Genomic DNA, 6,593 nt, shown 5'->3' on the forward strand with positions numbered 1-6,593 from the left:
CACCCAGTGCCAATCACCCAGGCTGTCTCATCCCCTCTGCCTTCAGGGTAATCCTCCCTGTTGAGCAGGGGAGGGAAACAGGAGCCTGGAGCATGGCAGTTCTTTTTCAGGATCTAGCAGAGGCAGAAACCATGGTGTGGGTACTGTGTGATTTCTGCAGGGCGGGTGTGAATCATGGGACTGTCCAGGGTTGGGAATAGCCTGGGACTAAGTGGTCATAGTGAGAGAGTAGGGACCAGATCGCCCAGAATGCACTTCCTACTCACTTGTGTGCAGGAGGGGCCCATCTGAGACCTACTCTGTCCTGTGACTAGCCAGTATCCTTCCAACTGAGTCCCTTGAAATACCACTGATCACACATTTATGGGGTGCAGAGAAGAATGGAATTTTATTAAGAAAAGCATATGCTTCTCTGTGTCTAAAATAAGAGACTTATGTGTGTGCCTTGTGGGTGATTTTTCCAAAGCAGCCTGTGTCTTGGGAGGCATGGTAAGAGTTTGGAGTATAGATAATGAACAGAGGCGCCTCTCGGATCGGCGACCTCCGTAGGACCATGCCATTTCTCTTTATTCGCTGCAGCTTTCCTCTCTCTCTTCTCATCTGAGGTCCAGTCTGCATAGCTGATGAGGTCGATGCAGAACCACCCAGGGAAGGCAGGTTTTGAGAGGACGCAGGTTTTCACTTCCCCTCCAGGTGGCGCCAGTGAGCAGGACAGGGCTTCATCACCCCCTTGATTCACTCTGAGAGCTGTCCGTGTGCAGGCTTGGGCTACCAGTATTCGATTTCTGATCTGTGCCCCGTTGATGGATGCCCCAGGCAAACATGTGACTGGCTGCACTTTACACCATCCAGGTGGCCTCTGCCACCCTCATTTTAAGTAACTTGCTGAAGGCTAAGGGATGGGATTTGACCCATCCTGTCGGATCTCAGAACTCTTTTTGCCTGGTACCTTCTTCAGCGCAAAGCAGGAAACACAGTCTTTCTTTCCTGTCTTCTGAGGCTTTAACCCCTGGGTTGTGCTAACACCTTCCTCTGTCACCCACAATGAATGCACATACGACTCTTCTTTTGGACACAGTGCCCCACACTCTGACCCTATCCTCTATGACGTGGCCTCATTGCAGGCCACTACCCCCCCACTCCCCATACCCTCAAGGCCTGGTCGGTGTAAGCAGGAAAGGACAGGGCCTACTGCTCAGAGCCTGCTGCAAAGGTTCTTCCCATATTTCTGTCTCCTCTGATCATGAGGCCTCCCAGCTCAGCCCTGTGAGGACTGCCATGTCTCCCACCATGGAGATGTATGGATGTGGACACGTCTTACTCATGACGGTCAATTCCATTTCTGTGTGGCTGTCTCATGGGACCCCACAGATGTCCCCTCCCCCATCAGCTTACATCCATCCAGCCCTCATCCCAGAGGCTAACATTTTTGGATTGTCAAAAATCTCCCCCACTTTATAGACTATGATTTATGGCTGTGCACCCAGCAATGACCTCAAGCATCCTGGTATTGAGAATCAAAGGGGCAGGTGGCTCTAATCTCTTGGAAGTTGAGGCTCTTCCAAGAGCCTGGGTTCCCTACCATACTGTCTTGTATAAAGGGCTCGTGCAAAGGAGTCCCTGGCACATTAGCAGAGAGGGCGCCCAACTCGATCTTCAAAATCATCGCAGAGTGGGCCTGGAGGGATGCTGGTTAAGAGTGCGTACTGTTCTTGCAGAGTACCCGAGTTCAGTTCCCAGCATGTGTCAGGTGGTTCCCAACCATGTATAGCTCCAGCTCCAAGGGTTCCAACACCCTCTTCTGGACTTCTTGGGTGCCTGCACACACATGTGCACATACCCATGGACACACATACACACATAATTAAAAAAGATCATCACAAAGTATCAAGAGTAAGAGGGTTGTCCATCTGCAGGGGAATGTTCAGAAGGCTCTGTATGCAGTGGGCTGGCCAGAAGCCTTGTATGCACCACTGGCGGATGGATGATGGCATGGGGAGCTGTCCACCACCACTGCTGATTGCAGATTGTCACGGGATGTGTGATCAGGATCTGGTTGACACTCTGCAAGTAGCAGCTATGCCCGAGGCTCAGCACTGATTTTAATGGTGTCAGGGCTTGTCCACAGAAGTCTCTATGTCTATAACAGCAAGTATCCTGTGAAAAACAAAAACCATTTTCATTTAACGTGGTCCCTTCCTCCTTTCTACCATGTCTGTGTGCTCACAGAGATGGTCCTACGTGAAGAGAGCCGTGAAGTGTAAGCTGGACTGTCTCGGGAGTTGGGAGCAGACTGTTCACAGACCCCAGTGTGGGCTGAGCTCTGTGCTCATGACCCAGGCCCAAGCACACGAAGTGTGCAGCCAGTCTGTGGCCTGGCATGCAGTAAGTGCCCACCAAAGTCCCCATATTTGCATGCTGGTGTTCTACAGCTGGCAATGTACCTGCCTCTCCTGTCTCTTCCTTTTTCTTTATTATTTTTATTTAACATGTCTGAGTGCATTGCTTGTATGTAGGTAGGTGCACCCGTGTCATGCAGTGCCCTTGGAGGTCAGAAGAGGGCTTTGGATCCTCCTGGAACTGGAGTTATCCCAGACAGTTGTTAGCCACCATGTGGGTGCTGGGACTTGAACCTAGGTCCTGTACAAGAGCAGCCAGTACTCTTAACTCAGAATCATCTCTCCAGCCCTGTCTTCTTCCTTCTTTACCACACTGCCTGTTGTCACTTTTTGCTCTCCCGTCCTAACTGCCATGATCCCACCTTCACCTCACCAGGTGGACAGGAAGGGACCAGCCTCCTGTTATGGGCCACATCCTCTGAGAGGTTTTCCCAGTAGCGTTATCTCACGAAGTCCCATAACCTCCTAGTGAAAGAGATGACATCGTTGCTGGGCGTGGTGGCACACGCCTATAGTCCCAGCACTTGGGAGGCAGAGTTCAAGGCCAGCCTGGTCTACATAATGAATTCCAGGCCAGCTGGGGCTACAGGGAAACCCTGTTTCAAAAAGACAAAAAAAAAAAAGAGATGCCATCGTATAAAATTCACTGTGAAGGAAACAGGCTCTGTATGATACGGTCAATGTTGGAGTCAATTTTGGAGTGTCGGTCTCAAATCTGCACAGGGGACAGTCCGTGGCAGGCTGGCTTCCTGCTGCTCTTGGCAGTGGTGCATGCGATCACCAGTCTTTGTGAAGCCAACAATGGACTGGGGGCTGGCAGGCCAGTGGGAAGGACCCAGTGGTGTGGTGATGGTGGAGGGTTCTGCCCTCTTGAAGACAGAGTTTCCAGCTTCCCCAGGCCCACCTCGTCTATAAGGTGGGCCACTTCAATGACTATATTGAACGGTTGTACCAGACCCGTCAGGAGAACTGGCGACCTACAATGACTATATTGAACGGTTGTACCAGACCCGTCAGGAGAACTGGCGACCTTGCTGGGCAGGGCCGTGGGGTGGCATGGGTGCCCAGTTTCAGTCTCCTTTGCAGCCTGTGTTCTGGACTTCGCTGGGGGCCATGGGCACCAAAGCAAATTCATTTCCCCTGAGCATAGCCTGGCAGTCCCTGTCTGATCCGGACTCTAGAAAATGCAGCTGTGGGTTCTCTTTGCTGTTGATGACAAATAACCTTGAAAATGTGAAAATAAAAGGTCTGTGACCCCCACCACCTTGTAAGTCAGTTTGGACTCACAGACATCATAAAACATCAGATTAGATGGAAAATGCCTGAAGTCCCTGTAAACGAAAATTACTCTTTTTTATTGGGGAAAAAGTGACCCTCATAATCTCAACGAACACTTTGAGGTTCTTCCTTTTATTAACGGGCTTCACATGGTGACAGTGTTTGCTCATTCCCGTGCCCTGGCCCCAGCCAGGGGTGTTACAACGCTGTGCCTTGTGCAACCTGAAAACCAGACTCTGCGCCTGCCTTTGGTTCCCGCCCAAAGGGGACCTTTGAGGCTGGGACTGGCTAGATGCAGGCTGGGCGTGGAGCTCAGGACAACTCAACCACTCGGTGACCTCAAGCTGGTCACTTGACTTCTCCGGGCCACACTTTCTTCTTCCATGAAAGGGGAGGGCTGGGTCTGATGGCACACATCATAATTGATGTCCCTCAGTGTCAGCTAGGTGATGTCTGCAACAAAGTGCCACTGTCCCTCTCAGGGTCTGGCCATCCTGCCCATTCCTGTTCTAACATCTTCCACGCCCTGGGATCTCACAAGAAGATTTGGGGAATAAAGCGGAATGGGAACATGGTATGGCTCTGGATTAGAGTGCTTGACTGGGAGATGTGTCCGTGGACAGTCTGGGATGTCATGAGATAGTGACCACCCGGACTGCTACTGGCATCTGGCTGGTGGAAGGCAGCAATGCCATAACTATCCCACAATCCATAGCACAATCCACCACAAAAGATGGCTGGCTCCAGATGCCATTAGTACTGAGCAGAGAGCACTGGGCAGGATCCCCTGTGGAGTTGAAATGGGTGACCACAATTGTCCACCCTGGCCTGGCTTCCATCATGCAAAGCAATGTCCCGGGGCCCTGGGAGTCCTGGTTGGAAGCCCTGTGAGTCACTTCCATGATGTAGGTGTGGACTGACCTTCACGGGTGCCAGGAGTCTCAGATGCCACCACCAAGCCTCAGGCTGGGATAAAGTCAGTGTGGAGCCAGAGATGAGGCTGAGTGATTGGGCATGGCATGGGTGTCAGACTGCTTGACAAGGATTGGGACTCTGTCTCTGCCCAGCTTTGATAAGGGGAAACTGTCCCTGTATAAATGAAAGTGACCCACAGTCACTCTCTCCCATCCTTTTTTCTTCTTGCAGTAAAGAGGAATAAACCTACTTTAAAAAATGGGAAGGGGGGTTGGAGAGATGGCTCAGTGGTTAAGAGCACTGGCTGCTCTTGCTGAGGACCTGGGTTCAATTTCCGGCACCCACATGGTGGCTAACAATCATCCATAACTCCAGGTCCAGAGGATCTGATGCCCTCTTCTGACCTCCTCTGGCACTGCACGCCATGGGTGCACTTACACACATGCAGGCAATACACTCACACACATAAAATAAAATAAAAATAAATAAAATATTAAAAAATTAAAACGGGAAGTGGAGCTTGAGGAAGGACAGTGGTCTAGCAGGGGTCTGAGTCAGGCCCCATGTTGGGCTCCAAGGGGTGAGGTGGAGCTGTGCACCTCTGCCATCTCCCAAACTCAATTTCTGTGCTGCTTCCTCTGGGAGCCCCCCAAGGTGACTTTCATGCCCACACAGTCAGCACACCCCTCTCTTAGCCACTCAAATTTTGCTTTATCTAGGAGTAACAGTACCAGGGGCTGACCCCGCTCCATCGGGGTTTACTTTATTTATATAACCCAAACCTTGCTGTCAGATTCATTTGTGTATTGAGTTGGCAAGCATTTATGGGACACCCACACCGAGCTGTGCACTGTAGTAGATACTGTGGATGCAGCAGAATCTCCACACACAGATCTCTGGCTGCAGGAACTGCCAGCCCACAAGAGCACTGCAGGTGAGCGTGGGCAGGGCAGTGAGGCCGTGGAGGTGGAAGGAGGTCAGAGGCCAGTGTCTTCCCTTTGGGGAAGTGTCCTTGTCCAGGCATCCCAGGGCCTGGAGAGCTCCTTGCGTGGTAGAAGCAGGGGACTGGGGAGAGAGGTGGATAGACAGGTCTGAGAGATGGCTTTCTGGGTCTTGCACTTTGACTCTTCCTCTGAGCTTTATGGGACACCTATGGAAGATCAGAAGGACCCTCGGGGCTCCTGGGTAGATGGCACCGACCCTGAGAGCCAGGAAGAGGCGCTTGGGGAGCAGTGGGATGCAGGGAGAGGCTGTACTCAGGACAGAGGTGGTTAGATATTTGATTTTCAGCCCCATCCAAAGCCCTCCAAAGGGTTGAGCGTGGTATCCATGTTGTCCATCCATCTGTGTCCTCCACGGTTGGGAGGGCAGGGCAAGCACTATGCCCACACTGAGCACCTTGGGCTGTGGCACACAGAAGGGTTTCAGCATCTTTCAACCCCGTTTACTGTACTGCAGGCACGGCCTGGGATCATTCTGGCCAGAGGCCACTAGGGGGCAGCCGCGCTTTTCCCTGCAAAGGCTGAGCGCCAGCCTCTGCCTCCAGTCTGCCAGGGTGGCCTAGATCTCAGGGCCCTGCAGCATAGGCACTAAAGGGCATACATGAAGGACCTCCCTCCATCTACCCTGACCTTTCCCAAGGCAGAGGTCAAAAACTGCCTTGAGGACCAGCCCTTCTGACCCACCTCACATTTGTTTGACAAAGTCAGGTCCCCAAGGAACAAAGGATTTACCAAGGTCACCCAGCTGACCTGTCCTATGACTTTGGGGGGCATCCACCTTAGCAGGGACACTGTGGGCATCAAATGAGAGGTCTGTGAGTTTCGGGGGGCGGGGAGTGAGGATGGGTGGCGGCCAGGAATAGAACAAGACAGTTCACAAGCGGGGGCCTGCTTGTTTTAGGCACAGAGAACAGTATTTACCAATGGCAGGCTGTGTTAAGGTGACTTTAGTGACTGGGGGCATCCGTGAGCTGTGCCAGCTTTTAAGCCTCTCCGCACC

This window comes from Nannospalax galili, unplaced genomic scaffold, assembly GCF_000622305.1.
Source record: "Nannospalax galili isolate Female #2095 unplaced genomic scaffold, S.galili_v1.0 scaffold1076, whole genome shotgun sequence".
NCBI classification, from domain to species: Eukaryota; Metazoa; Chordata; class Mammalia; order Rodentia; family Spalacidae; genus Nannospalax; species Nannospalax galili.